At 41.0% G+C, this 22,637-nt stretch overlaps 1 protein-coding gene across 15 annotated transcripts in view; it reads right to left on the bottom strand.

Moving 5' to 3' along the window:
• The window catches only part of ANKFN1 (ankyrin repeat and fibronectin type III domain containing 1), a 288,349-nt gene that overhangs the window by 188,957 nt on the left and 76,755 nt on the right, over positions 1 to 22,637 (bottom strand). For 5 of the 15 annotated variants that reach the window (XM_072940142.1, XM_072940138.1, XM_072940140.1 and 2 more), the window contains 2 exons: positions 21,707 to 21,763; positions 19,748 to 19,826 (listed from right to left, as the gene is read on the bottom strand). The exons of the other annotated variants lie outside the window; for them this stretch is intronic. The gene's annotated coding sequence lies outside the window, so the exon portion shown is untranslated. The remainder of the gene's footprint in view (positions 1 to 19,747; positions 19,827 to 21,706; positions 21,764 to 22,637) is intronic. 15 annotated transcript variants of the gene reach the window in all.

Raw genomic sequence — 22,637 nt, 5'->3', positions numbered from 1 at the left:
ACCCCTGCAAAGTCACATACTGCTGGGGGAAAGTATGTTATTTTAACCTCTCTTCCTTTTACAAAGCCCTGGAGGTGCTGAGGAGAGAAGGGTAGAGCACGTGGCTGAGACCAAGGATGGAGCATTGAAGAGAAGAGGAGGAAGGAGGAGTGTGGACCAGTTCGGAAGGTAGGATGAGGGGAGTGGTGACAGCTGGGGGAAAGACGAGGCCCTGAGGCTCTTGGTAACCAAGGCAGATAGGACGGGAAACCGCAATGACTCTCTTTCCCGAAGTGGGGCTGCATTCCTCTAATGCTCTTGAGTTTTGTGGCTCTAATTACCTCCTAAAAGCAAGTAAAACAGTTAATTGGGAAAGACCAAGAATTCTTTTTCCCTTTAGCACTCAATTCTAAGAAAAACTTGATCACATGACTTCTCATATAAGGGACATTGGATAACACAGTAGATGGTTTTTAACAGCGAATTCACAAAAGACACAGAAACATCCTTCATATGGCTGTTTCATCTTAACATTTGACAAAAAGCAAAGACTTGTACAAAGTCACGGCCTTTTGTAGGAGTATCTACAGTGAGCTAAGATCTGGTAGCCTGATATGTTACTGATATGAGATAGGTACTCCCCAGTCACATGGGGATTAGACAGAGGGCTCAGGGGCCCTCAAGGGGGTGCTAACAAGTGAACTCAGTGGAAACCACCCATGTGCACAGACTGGGCTGTTACCTTAGCTAACTGCTACCGGAGAAAGTTGAGAAGAGGGTCCTGAGTGAAAGGTATGTGGGGCAGCATCATTTTGAAGGTAGGGGAGGAAGAGTAGGGAAAGAAGACAGGATACAGGGCTCAGATGGAGGCGGCATACAGACTCACGATGATTCAGCGAGGATGTGTCTTGGAGGCTGCGGAATTAGATTCAAACGTGGGAAAAATTCTCAGAGTAGATGGCCTAAGATAGCGTTGGTACAATGAGGTCTAGCCCTGAGCCCCCAGATCAGAAACTGAAGGAACAATGTATAGCCCAGGGTTGAAAATTACTGAATTTCCAAATGGAAGAGCCCACTTCCCCAACCCCATCCCCACCACGCCCATCCCTCAGCTGAAGTGTAATTTACAAAAAGCTTAAGCATAACTGAAAAACGTCAAGAAAACCAAATTTCACTGCTCACTGGTTCAAATGTTCTATACTCTGGTTGTTGCAGAGAAAAGTGAGTGACGTGACATTCCTAGTTGCTCCAGCAGCTATTTTTGTGTGTCCCTCCCATTAAACTACTGTGTCCTTTGATTGGTTACTTTGCATACACAGTCCGACACTTGTCCTCCGGGCTGGGATGGTCCTAGTCAGGTTCTCCAATTCCCTAAACTCCAATTTTATGAAACATTGCCCCAATTGCCTCAAATCTTGTTTTTTTTTTCTTTTTCCTTCAGCATATCAGGGAATCTTTAATTCCCACAAAACCTCTGAGCTCTACTTATTTTTAATGATATTAAGCTGGCACAGAAAGGGAGATGTGGTCAGAGAAAGAGGCAAAGGAAGTTGCTCACAGTGGCTGGGATGGAGATGGGCTATCATAGAAAGATGCGAGAAAGGAGTGATGAAGGGGCCAGAGCTTGAGGGCTGGAGGAGGGCTGGGGGAAGGGTAATGCTGTTTACCCTCCCAGATGAAGTCTTTGTGGAGGGGGGAGGAGAGAAATAATAGGTTTTATGGCTTCCCAACGAGAGGAACAATCAAGATAGACTATGAGTCATGGAAAGGAATTTTGAGACCCAACCTGTCACTTACAAAAGCCCAAATAGACAGCCATTTCTCTAAGGTCAGATAGTGGCAAAGCGAAGATTAGAGTCTAAATCTCTGGACTCCCGGGTCAGCGTCGTTTTTGCCATGCTATACAGGCAGGCTGCAAGTGTGGAGAGAACTGTCTGGCTATGCAGAGAACTGAGCTGACTTAGAGGGGGCAGAAAAGCACAGGAGAGATTGGATATGCTTGGGAAATTTCCTCAGATCAATAGGAAGAGGACGGTGGAGGGTGTACGTAGACTGCAAACTTTTTGCCATTTGCTTCTGGTGTCTTCATGAGCTCTGGAACACCAGGAAAATACGGAGAATTCTCTACATGCAGGAGGCCTAAGAGGCAGAGTAGGCTCAGGGTGCATGAAAAATGTCCCTGCTGGACCAGGCAGGCATGCAGCTGTTCACATTTCAGGGAAAGGGCAATGATACCGATGGAATCCTTCTGCAGAGGAAGAGAAGCTCCACATACGGCATAAGTTACACAGTCCGGCTTCTTTACAGACAACACAAATCCACTGTGGTCACTTGACCTCACTCTGTGGCTTCCTCCTCACGGATCTGATCCACATTTACCAACCCTCTTACAGAGGAGATGCTCTTTTCCCAGATGCCCAGGCATCTTGCCATCACTCTCATTTGCAGACAGCTCCTGTAGGAGCCTGGGTCCCTCTCACATCTTTAGTGAGGCTCCAATGTTGCCTGGCTGGAGGGGGGAAAAGAGTCTGCCCCCAAAACACCTTCCCTCCTCTCATTCTTGCTCTTTTGATCATTCAAAAAACGTCAGGTCACACGATAGGAATCTCGGAGGTCAGATGTTCACTGTTGGTTGGTCCTCCGAGGGGTCTTTAAGTTGAGAACTGCTGAAAGCCCTTGGGGCTGGAGGCTAAGGTACAACAGCAGGTATCAGAGGGACAATGACAAATGAGAATGGGGTCAAGAGAGACTGTTCAAATAAACAGCTGGATGCTTGGAAGTACAGACCGAAGACCTCAGATCTTTCTCTCTTCTGTTTCTTTTTTCTTTCCCCCAAAACAGAAGATTAAGTTTGCTGTGAACATGAGCTGATGAAAAGAATTCAAATAGTGCTTTGAATAGGACCCCAGTCAGACCCACAGGAGAGCTACAAATTGCTTTTGGAGACACCAGTCTCCCTTTACAGAGAGTTCGCATAAAGCCCACATATCTTCTTTCTATAAGGTACTAACTTGTAAATTAACCTTTAATGGTGTATAAATGATGTTCTGAAAGAACTGCTTATGCAGCTATATTTATGATCTAGAAAATTGCAAATATTTACAAGATTATAGGTGTTAATGGTCTGTCAAAAATGTTTGTATATTGTACATACATTAAACCCCGGTTTCAGACCACCCTGGTATAAAAGACCACCACTCTCTAGTCCCATATAGTGTTTCGCTTTGATTCCATATATGCCAATCCCTATAATTAGCCTGTTCCCTAATATAGATCAAGTCCACTTTATAGAGAGTTCTCCCGATAGTTTTCATTTAGTTTAAATCCAGGACCCAGGCCGCCTATGTAAACTGTTTGCTAAATGGCCCGGGATGGCCAATCGATCTTATGTCAGCTCTCGGAGGCTCCTGGGCAATGGCCTGTGAACTTGTCCGTCTTGTTTCTGAGTGGGCCCCACCGCAGGGCCTAAGTGCCCCGGGTTTGATTGCTTTCCTGAAAGAAAATTCAGCATAGACGCTGCTTCCAGGACCCGGCCTCCACGGAGGTTCGGTCACTCGAGCCACAGGCATAACTCATTTCAAAGAGTGGCTTATTGTGACAGTAGCACCTTAACCCCGATGCCTGACACCAGAAAGGACATCGGGCAAAAGGGTTTGCTCTCCCTTCTCTGCAATTGCTAGTCCTATAGGGACCCCTTTTTCTGAACAGCCCGTGTGACTGTCCCATAAGTGGGTGTGGCAGGAAGAAAATAAAAAAGGGTCCCAGGTTGTTTTGAAATGGTTCTGCCATCCAGGTTTATTGTCTCATTTGCACATTTTCTTTAATGCCAAGCTGCGTGCACCGCTGTCTCAAGAGAGTGGGCCTCCGGAGACATTTGCCAGGGCTGGGTCTGCTCTGCAGGAATTCAGAGAGCAAGCTTCTTTTCCAATGTTAGAAAAAGAGCAGCCTTCCCACCTACTCTGATAAAAACATGCAGGAATATATCCTGATGTGAGATTAACTTCTGAATTTTCATATCGCTCCTCAAGTAACCCCTCCTTCCCCAGCCTCCGCTGCCCCATCCTGCCCTCAAAAACACAGCAGGGAAATGATCAAGTCAATTTCCCCCTCAGCCCGCTAATAAGCCCTGACGACACACACTTCATTTTCTTGAAAAATAGGTGTTTGGGTGGCTGCGACGGATCGAAGCCACTGAAGTCTCTGCAGAGGTTCTAGATGGAGCTGGCAGGATGGCTCCAGGCTCAAATGAGGAGCAGAACGGCCAGAGTGAAGAGGAGAATCTATAAGGAACTGGGGACTCTGTGCTGGGGAGAGTGATCCCACTGGTTCCCTCCAGCCTCTCTCTGAGATGATTCTCAGAGCTACCCAGTCTCTCCACCTGCCTAGTCTCTGGGAAAGATTCGCTCAGATGAGATTAGGATGCTTGGATGGCTCAGTCCTATAGAATGCCACTTCTCTACAGTAAAATGCCTGTCAGACTCGTTAGGCTAATGATTTCCAAACTGGAATCCTGGCCCTTTGGGGACCCATGTGGCAAGAAACGGGCTTCTCAGAGATAGTCCCAGTATGTCAGAAATATCCACTGGAGTTACAGAACTAACTGGGTTCAGACCACACAGTAGAGCTAAAATCTCTTTAACTCAGATTCTATCAGCTCAATGTGTCTGTGCTGGTTCTCCTACAACTGCAGTTTTTGACTAATGACAAAATGAGGAAATCAGTTCTCTATAACTGTATCCTTCAAAATAGGGACTCTGAACAATGGAATAGTACTCAGCCATAAAAAAGAATGAAATCATGCCATTTGCAGCAACACAGATGGACCTAGAGATTATCATACTAAGTGAAGTTAGTCAGACATACAAAGACAAATATATCATATCACTTATATGTGGAATCTAAAAAAATGACACAAATAAACTTATTTACAAAACAGAAACAGACTCACAGACACAGAAAACAAACTTATGGTTACCAAAGGGGAAGGGGGTGGGAGAGGGATAAATTAGGAACTGGAGATTAGCAGATACCAACTACTACATACAGAATAGATAAACAGCAAGGTCCTACTGTATAGCACAGGAAACTCCATTCAATGTCTTTTAATGATCTATAATGAAAAAGAATATGAAAAAATATACGTATAACTGAATCACTATGCTGTACACCAGAAATGAACACAACAATGTAAATCAACTATACTTCAATTAAAAAAAAGAACAAAATATGGACTCTGGGAGGAAAGGAAGATAAGAAGGTACAGGGAGGTGAAAAGTAAGGACCCACCGGTTTAGGGGGTCCCCCTGTGGGCTGCAGCACCAAGCCACCCCTTGTTTCACTCAGATGCCAAACAAGGAAACTGAAAAGTAAACATAAGATCTGATCCCAATCAGGGACAGATTCCAATCTCTGTTCTATGGGCTCTTCTGTTTATTTAGGGAAACAAATGGCTGAACAGCCGAATATATTATCTTTGCATGCTCTCACAAGAGAATTAGGAGAAAGTCAGCCTTTTTCTCTTACTCAGGAAGTGATCCCCTTTAAGACGGAAGCTTAAAATGAGGAAGCGATCGGGCACCGGGCAGGTGAGGCTGGACCCTGGCTGGGCGCTGAAGAGTCATGCAGACAGCCGTGCATCTATTCTGCCTGGTGAGAACGGCGGGGCCTGGGAGGAATTCATCAATTGTTTCAAACTTTATTTTTTTTTTTAAAAACGTTATGGGTTTGGCAAAACCCCAGACATACTTTACCAAGTGCTTTTTTCCTTCATTTTTTAATCCCATGTGTATTTCAAATGCAATCCGTATGTTACTGATTCATTTACACTTAACTCATCAAGAATGTTGGTTGGGATGAATTAGTTGATTCCCAGAGAGGTTAAGAACCTTTTCCTCGCCCCACCCGTTTGCCAAATGCAGTTCAAAGTCAATTTGCACCCCTGCCGGCCCTACCACCACCATCAATTTTTAATAACACTAGAAAGGCATTTCTAAGGAGCACTAAATTTGGGGAAATTCTTCTTTCCACTCTCCCTCATTTAAAAATCCTTGCGTATTTTAGGGGAAATCTAATCCATATGCTTCTGATTCACTTACACTTAAATCATTAAAATGTTGTTTTGAACAGCCCCTTGGTGAACAGCAATGAGCATGGGCCTCTTTTATTATTATTTCGTCAAGCTCTTTTCTGCAAAACAGGAAGTCACACTGGGAAAGTTGAATATCCAAAAGTTTAAATTGGGTATGATAATTTTGAGGCCACCATATTTCCGATAAATCTGTTTTTCGCTATCCTCACATGAAACCGACTACAGCCCTCTGCTTGAAGGGCAGATGTATGATCATAATTGCGCAAAATGAGCTACATTGCCTCAGAGAGTCAGTTACCTCCTTCAAGTAATTTTAATGGAGTGCGTGCGCGTGCGTGCGTGTGATAATGAATCCTTTGGACGCTGAATGTACCTGGGAAGATGGGACTGAAAATGGAACTGCATGCTGAGAAACGGTAGAGAATCAACATGGAATGGTTTACGCGTTTCCACAAACGTTAATGGGAAGCAGACGGCATATAGTCTTAACTAGTTCTAGTTAAAGACTAGTTAAGGTCATTGCACCAGTGTCATCTCGCTCACAGACAAACCAGAGGGCCAAATTGTTACTGCCTTCTTGTTCTCGCTCCTGTGTGACAATATAGACCAGTGGACTTGACTCTCTAAATCCTTTTTGTCTTCCTTCCCTGAATCTCATGATATAAATTACACTGGAAACACCTACTCTAAGCTTTCCATTTGACAGAGGTGGAAACAGATGTCCAAGCGTTAGTGACAGAGCTGGAATTAGGACACTGAAAATTTGACTCCTGAAATCGAACTACAGCACGGTGGTTAAAAATGAGGACTTGTGAAGTGTGTTGGAACGCTGGCTCTACCACTCAATGGTTGGTGATTTGAGAACTGTTATTTAACCTTGCTATGTCTTTCTTCCTGCAGAAATGGGCACTGTGATCGTACCTAAACTATAAAGCTGTTGTGAAGACTACAATGGTATCTAGATGTAATAACACTTGAATCAGAGTTGATGTTCTTTCTACTCCTTTCTACAGCTACTCTACACCACTAATAGTTTGGAAATTTCACTAAGGCAAAGGAATGTGCCTACCATTTTATGAATAAAGAGACCACGGTAGTTGCAGTGACCTGGATAATCTGTGTATGTTCTAAAGTCCTCTCTCCATACCAGCCCTTTAACCCAAATCCTGCCCAGTGATGGACAGGCTCTGTGCAGCCCCAGCTCTGCAACAGAAAGCACATGGGTTGGGTCAGCACCTTCCTGACAGGGACCTCTGAACAAAACCCTCACATCCTGTGGGAATAAATGTAAAAGCAAAATGAGCCAATTTAGAGGGGAAAAATAGCATGACAGCAGATCAGTCAATAACGTGGTTACTCTTTTCACATCTCCAGCCTAGTGTTGTTTTTGAAATATGATTTTAAAGCCATAGTAGGGCATTATCATTTCTACCTTGGGCCATGAGTCGTCAAAGTTCCTAAAAGTTTACCGATCAGGTAAAGCCGTCTGAATCCCATTAGAACTGTGAGATGGGAATTTCACAGCAAATCAAAACACTGTATCAGATACACATTACTATATATAAAATAGATAAACAACAAGGACCTACTGTATAGCAAAGGGAACTATAGTCAATTTCTTGTAATGGAAAAGAATCTGAAAAAAGAAATATATTTATGTATGTTTATGTATAACTGAATTACTTGCTGTACACCTGAAACTAACATTGCAAACTGACTATACTTCAGTAAAAAGTAAGAATTAAAGAAAAAAACACTATCACCTTAATGAAATCAGCACATGCAAGTGGACACTGAGTCAAGGATGGGTTAAATTTGTAAGCTCTTATCCAGCTCTTTGTATTCTCAGTAAAATTCTAAACTTCCAGAAGAGACTTTAAGTAGCGACATTCTCAGTCTGCTACAGAAGCTAGTGTTGGTTCTAGATTTTTTTGTATCTCTTAGATTGAGGAGTTTCCAGGGTAGCATTTGAACAGGGATAGGGTAAGAGGCTGACAGAAGGGCTCCTGGAAGTAGGGGTTGATGGGATGCAAGACAGGTAAGCTAACCAGTGCGTGTTTCCTCTTTGATTCCAAAATCCCCTCCCGGAGCTTTGAATGCTGCTGGAGAAAACCCACGGCGACCTGTTTTCTAGAGTCCGGGTGACACATCCTTTAATATTCATTTCTTAAATTTCCCAAAAGAAGCTGTGACTCTGCCTCTTTCCATGGTGCCAAACATCTGGCAAGGTTGGGGGAGGGAATCCCCCAAAGAGTCACCACGTCCTCATTTGCTTGTGGCCTGGAGGGTCGGCGACTGTGACCAAACTGGCAAGGTTTCTGAAGAGGACATCGTCCCTGGAGAGAGGCTGAGAGTCCAAGTGGAGGGTTTTACACACTCTTGGAAAATGCTCCCCACCGTGTCATTGGGGTGTCCACGGGCTCTGCGCCTGTGGGATTGACCCTCCTTTTCCAGAGCCGTGAGCAAGAGAGAGACTGTTCATGTTTTAAGGGCCAGTGAATAAAATCAGTTGTGTAGCACATGGCATTAATGCCACCCTATGGTTTAGAGTTACATCTGCAGCCACAGACAAGGAAGAGATGAATCCCCAAGGTCCTTATCAGCTCCAGGATTCAAGTGCCAGCTTCTCCTTGTAGAGAAATGACATCTGTACCATCATCATCACCATCATCGTCACCGCCACCACTACCCCCACCACCACCAACGTAAAGGTAAGTGAATTCTTACTATATCTGGGCACCAAACCAAGCCTTTAAGTTTTCATTTCATTTAATCTATAGCAACCCTTGAAGCTGGTGCCATCACAATCTCCTGTCTATCAATCAGGAACCTAAGGTTAAGTGAGTCAACCAGACCACCAAGATAGGAAGTGACAGACCTAGGACTTGACCTCAAAGCCTCTGGCGTTGGTCAGTATGCAGTTAGGTAATCCAGGCCTAGCCTGGATGAATAAATGAGTGAATGAATAAACAAACAAAAAATTACAAAGGCCCATTCTGACTTAACTCACTTTGGTGACTGTTGACAATCTTGGAAGATGATATTGTTTGGCAAAAGGGCTAGACTTAAGTTTGAATTCCAAATTTGTCTCTTTGTAGACATATAGCCTTAAGTAGGTAATTATGTTTCTGGGCTTAATTTTGTATCTGTAAAATAGGGATGAAGTTAACCACTCTGTGGAGTTGTTATTAACGTTCTTACATCCAATATATAACGTGTCTGATTCATAGATGGTCCCTGATACATGTTACATATATTTCAAAACATCTTAAATGTTTATATTAATTGATAATTTCATGTGGCCTAAAACGATCCCTCCAGAAAAGAAACCTGGACAGGTGGCAGTCAAGCGAAGCCAGCCTCATCTTGTGTCCTCTCCCCTCACCATCCTTAGAACCTTCAGAATGACCCCTTTCTTCTACTCTGTACTCCTGTTCTCAGCCTCAACTGATAAAAAAGCAAACCTGATGAATTCCAGCTTCCTTTCATAAGGGAAGGCTTGCGTCTGCCAAGAGGGAAATGGCCAAATTCTGAGAGACTAAAAGAAGTATCACATTTTAAAAATTTTTTAATCTGCCGGTAACTATTTCCTTCCAAGCTCATAAATCATGGATTAAAAATCAGTGCTTCTCTACGCCCCAAGAAAATGGCTGGACTTGAGAATTTGGAGGTGTTTTCATTCATCTTTTCTAACTCCTGGCAGGCTGCTCTCAGACTAAGTCTCGCCAATTCAGAAAGGACAGTCTCAACCTGCGACACGTTCCTTCTTTAGGCAGCATTTTTAATCTACTAATTCTTCTCCAGAGTGAATTTGCAGCTCTGACATAAGTTTCTGGTATTAGACTATGGAGCCTTAACCAGTAATGAGAAAATATAACCAAGGCACTCAAAACGTTTTAGACTTGATTGCCTTGAATATCTAAAATTTAACAAGCCTGTGTAAAAGCTGTGTGATATACAATAGTCCAGGGAAAAGCTGACCCATTTACAAAGCACGATTGGATTACACTTACCACACTGACACTCTTGCTTTGTAAACAGGCTACTTTTTCACTGGGGTAACCTACAGATTAAATTTCCATTAAAAATTAGCCACTTCTAAATTGATACAATTAATCTGGACTTCTTGGGGGTACCAAGGAAAGGATGGAAATGCACTTCTCTTTTTACAAGTCTGCTTCTCACAAGGAGTATCCCCTTCTGCACAGCCTGAACGTAAAGGGAGTAGTGAGCGTCATTTGCTGGGGCAAATGCCTGTATTGGTGGGTTGTGTTGGCAGAGAGAGCTGAATCCTATCTCCCAGGCGTTTGGGGCTGTGCTATGACTCAGAAGCAGGAAGGCTGAAAAAAGCTGGACTTACTTCCCATCTCCTCTACCCTCTCTGTACCTAAAGGCATCAAAGGTCTTTCCAGTACATTCCACAGTTTTAAGCTTAAGGATTGTAGAGACACAACCACCAGGTGTGACCAGCTGTCTCCACCAAAACACCATCAATGCAGGGCTGGCACAGAAGAAAATCACTGAATCAGATGACTGTGGTCAAGGGGAGGCTAGAACCCACAACTTACTGTCCCTCCTGGCTTCCTCCCTGCCCTCATTCCTTCCTGTGAGCATTCATTGCCTTTCACTGTTCACTTTTCCTCTTCCTGGCCCTCTCTGACTGTAGTCATTTAAGCCTTAGTGTTGACGGATTTCAGAGGCAGGATGGGTCTGGTGGCAGGAGGCAGGATGGACAGAGAGTGAGGAAGGAGCAGGATCCCTTGTGTCCAAGAGCCGCCCTGTATTTGCAGCCAGAGCCACATGGTCCGGATTCCTTTCTGCCAGAACACTGGTCCCAAGCCCTTTCATTGGTCTCCTTCCTCATCATCTTTTCTCCCCACTTCCCGGATACCAGGGACCTGCGTCTCATGTTCTCAGTGTCCTCTTTTTACCTCTGTCTTTGTCTTGTGAGAGTTCTACCTGCAGAGGCTCTGAGACGTGTGGTCTGGGGTGCAGCCTGGACATCAGGCTTTTGCATAGCTCCCCTGGTGATTCTGATGTGCAGGGGGTGCTGAGAAGCTCTTTTGGGGGAGTCTCTTTCATGAGGTCCCACACGGGTGTTAGGGACATCAGACTGTGTGCCGTCCAGAGGAAAACCGATACCACAGCTGGAACCGTGGGAAAGGAACTACTTGCAAGCTCTGACTGTGGAGAAGAAGTGTAATGGCTCACGTGAGCTGATTCACAGGCTCAGCTAACCACCTCAGCATAATGGTATCCACAGACAATGTAGTAAGAGCAGATCTGGTGTAACATTCATTTGATAAAAACGCTAACTTCTTTTTTTAATTGAAACATAATCGATGTACACTACTATGTTAGTTTCAGTTCTACCACACAGTGATTTGACATTTGCATACATTAATGAAATGACCACCACGATAAAAAGTCTAGTAACCATCTGTCCCCACAAAGTAATTACAATATTATAGACTATATTCCATGTGCTTCATGTTATATCACTGTAATTTATTTATCACATAACTGGAAGTTTGTACCTTTTAATTTCCTTCACTAATTTTGCCCATCCCCCGACTCCCCTCCCCTCTGGGAACCATCTGTGTGTTCTCTGTATCTATTAAGGCTGTTTTTCTTTCATTTCATTTGTTGTTTTTTAGGTTCCACATATTAGTGAAATCATATGGTATTTGTCTTTGTCTGACTTATTTCACTTAGCATAATACCCTCTAGATCCATCCCTGTTGTTGCAAATGGCAAGATTTCTTTTTTATGGCTGAGTAATATTTCACTGTCTATATCTATTACATCTTCCATATCCTTTATCTATCAATGAACATTTAGGTTGCTTCCGTACCTTGGCTTTTCTAAATAATGCAGCAGAGAAATGTCTGTATAAAATTTCTTTCATCTGCAGCGTTGGGAACACATACATTTTGTGTACGGGAACAAGCCTATTTACTTTGTGAAAGGTTTTCACTTACACTGTCTTTTAGAGCATAGAGCTTCACTTAACATGAAAGTTCCTCTAGGAAGGAACACAGGGATGCATTTAACTTGTTGAATGAGTGTTTTAGTTTTCTTTGGGTGAATACCCCAAAGTGCTAATTTTGTCTCCTTAACACACATGCTCCTGTTGGCCATGGAGCACTGTCTCACACTGATCATCTTTAAATTAATAAAAACATTCACACCTTGCACTCTCATACATACTGGAGTGCCTCAAATACTATAAATTCCCAATTACCTGTGCTCCTGGTGTGGAAGGGACAGTGGTTTAGAAATCCTAATATGTTGAAGAATTATTATTTTTTGGTCTTTATTCCTCTGAACACTTTCTGGCACATGTTCTGGTGAAACACTTTAATTTTCATAACAGACAACTGATTCAGCATTAGAAAAATGTTCAGCAATACTGTCAGTTCTTGACAAAACGTATAATCTTTATAACCTTAAAGTTCCATTGCTCAGTCCTTAATTAAAATTATCTGACATACATCTCAAAAATTTTCTCCTAGTAGAAATAAAAGCAAGAATAAACAAATGGGACCTAATGAAACTTACAAGCTTCTGCACAGCAAAGGAAACCAGAAGTAAAACAAAAGGACAATCTACGGAATGGGAGAAAATTTTTGCAAATGAAACCGACAGAGGCTTGATCTCCAGAATATATAAGCAGCTCATACGACTCAATAAGAAAAAAAATAAACAACCCAATCCAAAAATGGGCAGAAGACCTAAACAAGCAATTCTCCAAGGAAGACATACAAATGATCAAAAGGCACACGAAAAAATGCTCAACATCACTATCAGAGAAATGCAAATCAAAACTACAATGAGGTATCACCTCACAGCAGTCAGAATGGCCATCATTCAAAAATCCACAAATGACCAATGCTGGAGAGGATGTGGAGAAAGGGGAACCCTCCGACACTGCTGGTAGGAATGCAGTTTGGTGCAGCCACTGTGGAAAACTGTGGAGATTCCTCAAAAGACTAGGAATAGACTTACCGTATGACCCAGGAATCCCACTGCTGGGCTTATATTCAGAAGGAACCCTACTTCAGGATGACACCTGCTCCCCAGTGTTCACAGCAACACTATTTACAATAGCCAAAACATGGAAACAGCCTAAATGTCCATCAACAGGTGACTGGGTAAAGAAGAGGTGGTATATTTATACAATGGAATACTACTCAGCCATAAAAACCGACAACATAACGCCATTTGCAGCAACATGGATGCTCCTAGAGAATGTCATTCTAAGTGCATTAAGCCAGAAAGAGAAAGAAGAATACCATATGAGATTGCTCATATGTGGAATCTAAAAAACAAAAACAAAAACAAACAAACAAACAAAGCGTAAATACAGGACAGAAATACACTCATAGACATAGAATACAGACTTGTGGTTGCCAGTGGGGGGAGGGTGGGAAGGGATAGACTGGGATTTCAAAATTGTAGAATAGATAAACAAGATTATACTGTATAGCACAGGGAATCACAGAGGAAAAAATGTGATAGAGTGTGTGTATGTCCATGTATGACTGAAAAATTGTGCTGAACACTGGAATTTGACACAACATTGTAAAATGATTATAAATCAATAAAAAATGTTTAAAAAAAACAACTCAGTTTGAAGCAACCATATTCAATGGGGCTTGCCCAGAAGATGTGAAGATAGCAGATAAATGCTCAGAATAGTCTGGGCACATGGTGAGTGCACAATCAAGGTGAATTGTTTATTATTCTTCTAGGGAGTCTAAATGCTATCCCTGGATGAAGCCAGACCCTCAGTGAGCTGTATACCTGGACCACAGCATCCTGGCCTCGTGTCCAGATGCTTTCACTGTCCTGGGCATTGCATTTCCCCTGGCCCCCATCAGTAGTGTTTCAGGAGCCAGCCTGTTGAAATTTATTACTGAATTCCTAGAGCAAGGCATTGTTCTGAGAACCCACAAGAGAAATTGCATTGAAGCCTCAAGGCCAGGAGCCTATTTCTCCTGGGAATCAAGACACTTTTTTTGGATATAAAGAACTTTAAAGGCCAGTTTTAGGTTTATAGAAAAATTGAGAGGAAGGTACAGAGATTTCTCATACACCCTCTCCCCCCACACATGCGTAGACTCCTCCATTACCAATCTCCCTAACCAGGGTAGTATGTTTGTTACAATCAATGGGCCTGCACTGACCCATCAGAATTACCCAAAGCCCATAGTTTACATTAGGGTTCATTCTTGGTGTTACATATTCTGTGGGTTTGGACACATCCACAATCCCATGTATCCATCATCGTAATCTTATACAGAGTATTTCACTGCCCTAAAAATCCCCTGTACTTCCACTAGTCATCCCGTCCCCCTCCCAGGCTACTGGCAAACTTCAATCTTTTGACTGTCTCCATAGTTTTGCCTTTTCCAGAATGTCATATAGGTGGAATAACAGAGTATGTAGTCTTTTTAGATTTTAGATTGTTTTTATCTGATGCCTATCCTGAATGCTGTTTCTGACCTTACTTGGCTGCCAGGAAGTACAGCATTAATTGGTGACCCATTTTTAGTGGCCGTGTGGAACCTTATGGGTGCACTTCATCTACTAAAGTAACCCCTTGTTTCACCTAATTTTTCTCATTTCCTCTCTCACTCCAAATTCCCTCAGTTATTACTTTTTATCCTACTAACACTGTATGCATTTCAAATAAAAAAAATAATAAAACCTTTCAAGAAGGGGAAGGAAAGTAAACAAGCAAGCAGATAAATGCAGTTGACCTAGGAGTGAGTACATATAAATAATCCTTTTGCAGATTTACTGCCCTAAGTTTTTCTTTAGTGAAAAGAACATAATCACAAGAGTTCCAGCCTTGGTTCCATCATTGGTGAGCTGTGTAACTTTAGAGAAGCCACTTTATCCCATAGCCCTTCTGTTTCTCTACCTGTAAAGAAGTGGAAAGCTCCCATATCAAAGGAGACCAATTAAGTGGATATTTTTTAAAAGCCCCCTGCAGTGGTGACATCCTTGTATGCATAAAGGAGTTGGCATTCTCGCTGAACATCTCTCATCAATCCATGAAGGTAGGAATGACTGATGGAAGGCAGCTCAGGAGCCTGTGTTCTGTGATTATGCCATAGAGCATAATAAAAGTCACAACAAAATACCTGACAGCTAATTGCCTTGAGCCAACTCGCTACCTTCCCTCAAGGAGTTTATGATCTAATGGGTATCCCTGAAATTCATTCTGAACATCCCAGGGTGCATGTGGTAAGCATTTAGCAACTATTTGGTCAGTAAATAAATGGATGGATGAATAAATGAACCAGTAAACTCTCCAATAGCTTCTCAAATTCTGGAACTTTTTCCTTTTGAGTAATTTTTATTTCATTTATTAAAATGGCACCTATGTTCATAATGATTCCTACATTCATACAAAAGGTATTCAGTAGACAAATTATTCCTGATGTGCATGTAGATTCCTAGTCCCCTTATAACTTTGTGATACATCGACCCTCCCACTCCTCAACCCCAGAAGCAGGGAACTGCTTCTAAAGATTTATGATGATACTTCAGGAAAAAAATCTTTTCAGTTATTTTTCTTAATTATCACCTAAACATCTATCTATCCGTGTTATCACAATCAAAATTAAGTTGTTAGGAAAATTTTATGGTGTTAAAAAGAAACCTGTTATTTTTACTGATAACTTTTTGACAAAGAATTCTTTCGTTTGTTTATTTCTGAGGGAATGCTTCAGATCCTTTATTATATCTTCAAAGGGGCCCATAACTCAATACAGAAGAAGTATAAACTACAGATTTAGAGACAGATTTGTAAGTCAACTAAAGCATCTGAATAGGACGTCTCGGCTTTCATGGTGGAAGCTCTCCTCACTCCTTACTTCATTTTTCTATTTTTATCTTTCTCCATTTTATTTTAATTTTCTTTGGTGGGGGAGGTGATTAGGTTTATTTATTTATTTTGTTAATGGAGCTGCTGGAGACTGAACCCAGGACCTCATGAGTGCTAGGCATACGCTCTGCCACTGGGCTCTACTCTTCCCCATTTTTCTATCTTTAGGTTCTTAATGCTCACGTGCCAGGAAACTTTTGTATGGATCCACAAGATCTCTTCCTACAAAAGTTAGAGGAGTATTGGTTATTTATTTTTTTTCTTTTAATTCTCCTGACAGAATGTATATTCCATGTTACTTTCAAGCTTCATCTGGAGTGGGAGTTACAATAAAGGAGATGAAGTCAACTAGACACCTTTAGCATCAAAACAATAAGTGGAAATGAAAATTATGCGGTTCTGAGATGCATGCCCAATCTGAAAATTTGGACATTGAAGTGAAAACTTTTTGGGCCACAAGAGATCTACATTCTCTGCTAATTGCAAACAAAAGTCTTTGCTGATAGAAATGCAACTAAGTCAAATGCTGGCTTAACTAGAATGAAAACTGCCCTAGAAACAGAGGCTTCACCTTAAAAAAAAATCACCTATCTCTCCTTTCATAAGATTTCATTTATTACTTTATTCCCTAAGCCACAGAATGTGCTTTTAGGAGCATCTCTTATAAGTTACAGTTGAAACATTATTTTCCATCATTGCAAAGCTATGCAAGGCTCCCATATCAAAGGAGACCAATTAAAAATACTGAGTAAACAGAATTCAGTTTTATTTGGAGAAAAATGACCCATCTTTTTTCATTAACAAGACTATCTTTTTTTATTAACAGGATTGTATATGGCTCTTGTTGTAAGCAGCTCCAATTTTTCTTTTTTGGAAGGAGGTGAAATATAAATACATTCAACAAATAAAATGATATGTCAGATTTAGTTTGCCCTCCAATTTTCCTGCATGGCAAAAATTGTTCAAATTGTTTAAAAGTAATAAAATTTCAAGTGATTAACGATGATGGCTGCACTATTTTACATACATGCTGATACACAGTTGTTTATTGCATTCAGAAGAAACCCAGGCATATCATATACCCTAATCAATTGTTGACTTGCTGAAGCCAAACAGCTTAGCTCTGGAAGGCGTGCTTTCTCCTTTCATTTGAGAAGAGCTGTAATGTGACATATCAATCTAGTTTGTGTGGCCTATTCCAACTGGATGCCTTATGAAAAAATACTTCATGGGCAGAAATTGGTATTAATTTATTCAAATAGTAATACCAAGCTCCTTTGATTCACAACAAAAAAATTATGTTTATATTTATGAACAGAAACATATCAAATTAAAGAATAAGTTCTTGGCAAGTGTGCTATCACTTTCCATTCCTGGGCCCATGGCAGACATAACTAATCAACTCTGACATTCTTTTTCATGAGTTGGGACTTGGCTTCAAGAACATGTGAACTACTGTTTCAATGGATTGTAGTTCACCTGTAAGACGAAACCTATTTGCCTTACATTTTGAAGCAGGCCTAAAGAACACTGGATTCTAAATAAAGAGTAAAACTGAGTTTTTTGAACCTTAAATTTTTAAAGGAAAAAGAGAATGGCAGATCCTGTTATTCTTTCTGCTTTTTTTTGTTGTTGTTTTTTTTTTTTGGTGAGAAAACGGGCCTTCTATTCCTATGGATGTGTTCGGGGAGGCAAGGTTGTTGAGGTGATGTCCAATCTCCTAACCCTTGTTTCAACCATTGTATAAATAGATATAGTAAATTATTTCACAGAAGCTTCCTTCTTCTCCTTAGAAAAAATGCCAACAACGGTATAGCAGAAAATCCAGACATACTGGAGGCTGCCCCAGTGATTCAATCTCAGAAAGTGCTTGTGGGACTACTGGCTTTCCATAGGGGAAAGAGTAAAACCCCTATTCTAACTGATCTCCACGTGAAAAGCCAGCAGACCCACCGCCCTTACTGAACAGTCCGCCTTCCCCATTGAAGTCTCATGACCGCCTCCTTGCCTTACCACTTTGGGATCTTGATCCTATTGAGTATCAGTGTGTCCATCCCTGTGACAGTACGTACTATCTGAATGACTGCAACTTTATAAGTCTAGGTATCTGTTCACAGCAAGTTTGCCCAACTCCTGTCCCTTTGCAGGACTGGCTTGGCTATGCTAGGACTTTTGTTCTTCCGAACAAAGTCTAGAATCAGTTCGTCAAGTTCAACTGTTAATAAGCCTGTTGGTATTCTGATTGGGTTTCCTTTTCATTTACAGATTAGGAGATAACTGACATTTTTATACTCTGAGCCTTTCTGTGCATGAACATGATATATCTGGCCATTCATTGGATCTACTCTTTATTTCCTTTGGCAACATTTCCTTGTGAAAATCTCAGAGTGAAGATGATCTTAGCTTCAAGTGACTTACATGCCCAAATAATACAGGAGATGTTCTGGCCAGACTGTTGGCCACTTGGGAGTGTCCAGCTGCATTCCATGCTGTTCCCAATGGCAGGGCTCCCCTCACTGCATTCCTGTCTCCCTTGGTCCTAGTCTCCCAGTGGGATTAAGTTCCAAATGTCCACATGTTAACTTGCTTAATAAAGCATCTTTTTGTCTTCCCTTCTCTGCCCCACTTCCTCTCTCTTCCTCACTTTCCTGAGACCACCTCCTAATAAACCACATGTACTTTCATCCTTGCCTCAGGCTCTGCTTCTGGGGAAGCCCTGACAATTACTACATAGACTTCCATGCCAAATGCAATAAAATCTAAGGGCAAAGACATTCCACCTGTGGTAACCTTCAGGTAGGGTCATTCAGGGAAAGAGCACAGTCTTTGGGTCTGATAGATGCTTGAATTCCAGCTTCCTGATTTTTTTTTTTTTAACTGCGTGGCTTCAATAAACCTCTCTCTCCCAACATGAAAATAGCAACTTAAGCCTCATAATGTTGTTCTGATTATTGAATGACACATTTAATTTTATATATATTCAACAAATATTTATTTCTCCAGGCATCATTCAGAGAAGGCATGTGGCTACGTAGCTGGCACAGAGTGGTGTACAGGAAATGGAAACAATGGCTACTGCTATACACTGATGAGTGAGCAGCCAAGCAAATCTTGGAGAACTTGTGACAAATAGATTCTTGGTAGTAGGAACATGCATCTGTCATAGGTGTTTGCACACGGGCACCTTGTGCTCTGCATAGTGGGGTGAACCTTTGAAGATAGACAGACCTAAGTTCAAATACCCAGCATATTAGCTGAATGACCTTGTCAGCTTCTCTGGGACTATCTTTGGGAGATGATCATGATCCTACTGAAGGGACTGTGGTGAGGAGCAAAGGAGATAAGGAACTTAAAGGCCAGGCATTCAGCCTTGTCACTTTTTAGATCTCTTGTCCTGAGCATCTCCTGGATCCTGTCTACTGAGTACATGACATCACTTTCTCCTGACATAACACGTCACATCCAAAGGTATTTACACAAGCCCAATTTGTAGGCACCCTTCTGTCCAATTCTCCAGAACTGACAGTAGTTAAAACAGAAGATGGCCTTTTATACATTTGATAGAGGCAACAAGCAGGACCCTGCTACCCATTATCTAAGAATTTTTTTAGAATGTAGCTTTAAAGACAACATGAGGCCATGTTTGCAGGCAGGAGGATCTAACAATTCTACTCAGTCTTAATACGCAATCTTAAGAAGATAATTAAGTGTGGAAGAAAGAATGTGGGTTTTAAAATCAGATGAACTTGATTTTAATTCCAGTTCTGCCATATTCTAGGTACCTGTGATCTTGGGCAGAATGCTTCAGAGCTGACCTTCCGTTTCTTCAGTAAAATGCTGAAATAATCCTATTTTGCAGTGCTGTTAATAAGATTAAGCCAAGCAATCAGGAAAATAATGTGTATAAATGCTCACTTTAGTCCCTGGCACGTAAAAAAGACACAGTAACAGTAAGTGCACAGACATAGAAAACAAACTTCTGGTTACCAGGGGGGAAAAGGGGTGGGAAGAAATAAACTGAGAGCTTAGGATTTGCAGATACACACTACTATACATAAAAGAGCCTAAAGAACAAGGACCTGCTGTATAGCATAGGGAATTATTTTCAATAGCTTGTAATAACCTATTACAAAAAAGAATATATACGTGTATGTATAACTGAATCACCGTGCTATATGCCAGAAACTAACACATCATAAATTGACTATATTTCAATTAAAAAACAAAGCAAAACAATGCATGGTAATAATTGCTACTAGGTAGCTAGCATATAAGCTGAAATGCTTTACTTAAGCTTTGTTTCTTTTTACTTAGGGTTGCTAGTCTAAGGTATAAAATATATGTAGGAAACCTGTCTTACTTCTGATATCTGTGGTTCTCAACTTTTATAAACTTAACTTTCAAATGACCTGCATTTTTGTAAAGTATATATTAAAAATCCCTAAATCCCTTTTCCCTACCAAATTCAGACTTGGTCCACTTGGTCCTTATCAAATGGCCATGTCAAGTGTTCATTACGCGGTGCTGCTTGACAACCAGGATCAGCAGCAGTGTCATCACTGCAAAGCAGCCTGTATCTGTCAATTATCTGAGTAGTTTATTGTATTCTTGCTTGTTATTTTATAAATATGAATGGAAAAATTATAGATATGATTCTAGTGATAAGCATAGTTTAAGAAGGTAACCATTCTACCTGTAGAAAGTGGCAGACCTGTTACCCTGGTTTGACGTTCTATTGACTCAAGGTGGTTAACCACATATTCTAAAGTGAAAAAAATTAAACAGCACTTTGGAATGTCTAATTGATGCTTGAAGCTTGTGCCTAAAGACAAGACGTAGTAGGAGTTTTATAACATTCTTAAGGTCTCTGAATGGAAGCTCTCTTATAATGTGTATGACTACCCTTTGATCTTCACATATTACTAGACTTCAGCATTTTTAGTGATGTATATATCAATAGGAAACCGTTTACATTTCTGAAAAGTCTAATTGAAAATGCAAAGTTTCCTTTTCTCTTCAGGGGCTTATAACAACTCACATAGTAATGGTGAACATGTCAGTACAAAGTTCTGACTGGCAGTTTCCCAGTTTGGTGCATAAATATTGTAACATGTATTATTAATTAACTATTTGTTTAATGCACTACATTCTTCAAAGCGTGAGCTGCACCAGGGAAAAAATGCAAAAGGGGTTTGCAGAGAAAATAATGAGAAAAGGTTGGAAATCAAATAGGTCCAACAAACATAGCTGGGCAACTTTGTAACTTGAGCTGCAGCCATTAACTGGAGCTGCAGAGATGGGTCGGGGCTGACTGGTGTTATTATGTCTCTGCAGGGACATGGTCTCTTTGACATTCATTTCATGGAGGCAGAACAGATTAAAGATCTCTCAGTTCAGTCCTCACCGAAGCTTCTGCCCATGATGCCATGAGCGAGCTAGGTTTGCTCCAAACATACAAATTACAAATTGCTCCAAACAGACAGCAGACCCCTGTCAGGGTAGCCTACATCTCCAGTTATATTTCCAACATAGTTTGCAATCACCTTGCAGCTACTACTGATTTTCCCCTTATCTGATTAGAGGTGATGGTGGTTTGGGATCTAGAAAGGAGCAACACTGATTACAGATGCCTCTTTTGGGGGTGAATAATGTATTCTTCTTCAAAGTGATGCTATCTTGACAGGCAGGACCATTTTAACCTGATTCAGAGGAAGAGACCCATCTGCTTTTTTCTCTCTGACCTTTTAGTAGGTTGATGTTGCCTGTCTTCTCTTTTAATAAATTGCAATACAGCTCTCCTATAAAAGAATCCATAAAACATGACTTAGTGCTGTAGCAAAACTATAAAAACCAATTACCAGCATAGCTCCTGCAGGTCTGTGTTGAAATTTCAGAATAAAAGTAGGATTCTCTAGTTTCCTTGGAGAATTGCTTTTCTCTTGATAGTGTCTCTCAGCCCCTACTTCTATTTAGTCTTCATTTTAATGACATAATTAAAATGGACCAGAAAGTGTTCTCCTTTAAAATACTGTAAATAAAATCATCTCTTTTGTCTGTGGAGAAAACAGTATTACTTTAAGTGTTTGCTATCTGCTTAAAAATGTTATTGACTATACTTCAAAAAAAATGTTACTGACAAAATTTAAGAATAAACTGGAGTCACAGACCACGTGGGATTTAAGTTTTAAAGTTGTCGCATAAGGTAAAAAATTGCCAATTGTCAAAATTATCAGTGAAAATTCATTAAATTACCCACAATACACTATGGAACCACCTTTTAATAAATCCAAACACCTAGTGTGGCAAGAAAGATCACTGAAGAGCATCAAGTAAAATGTTATTTCTGGTTGAGGTGCCATAATGTTTTTTAAAAAAATATTTAAATACTAGAGTCACTCTCCCCTTGGTGAGACCTTCACTCCATGAGAGTCATTAAAGTGCATGGAATGAATAACCTGAGGAACCAGCAGCTTTGGGCCCCCTGTGACCCTTGTGCCTGGAAAAGGATCATTGGGTGAGAAGGTGGGCAACATTTCTCACCATTTCTCACATGATTTCATGGTTATTTTATTTTGCTTTTTGCTATATATTAGACAGTTACATTTGCAGATTTCACAAATGAAATGACTACTGAATATTGGAAATTAAAACACAAACAGTGTTTTGGGGAGT

Source organism: Vicugna pacos, chromosome 16 (assembly GCF_048564905.1).
Source record: "Vicugna pacos chromosome 16, VicPac4, whole genome shotgun sequence".
NCBI classification, from domain to species: domain Eukaryota; kingdom Metazoa; phylum Chordata; class Mammalia; order Artiodactyla; family Camelidae; genus Vicugna; species Vicugna pacos.
This window is presented reverse-complemented; position numbering and strand designations above follow the sequence as displayed.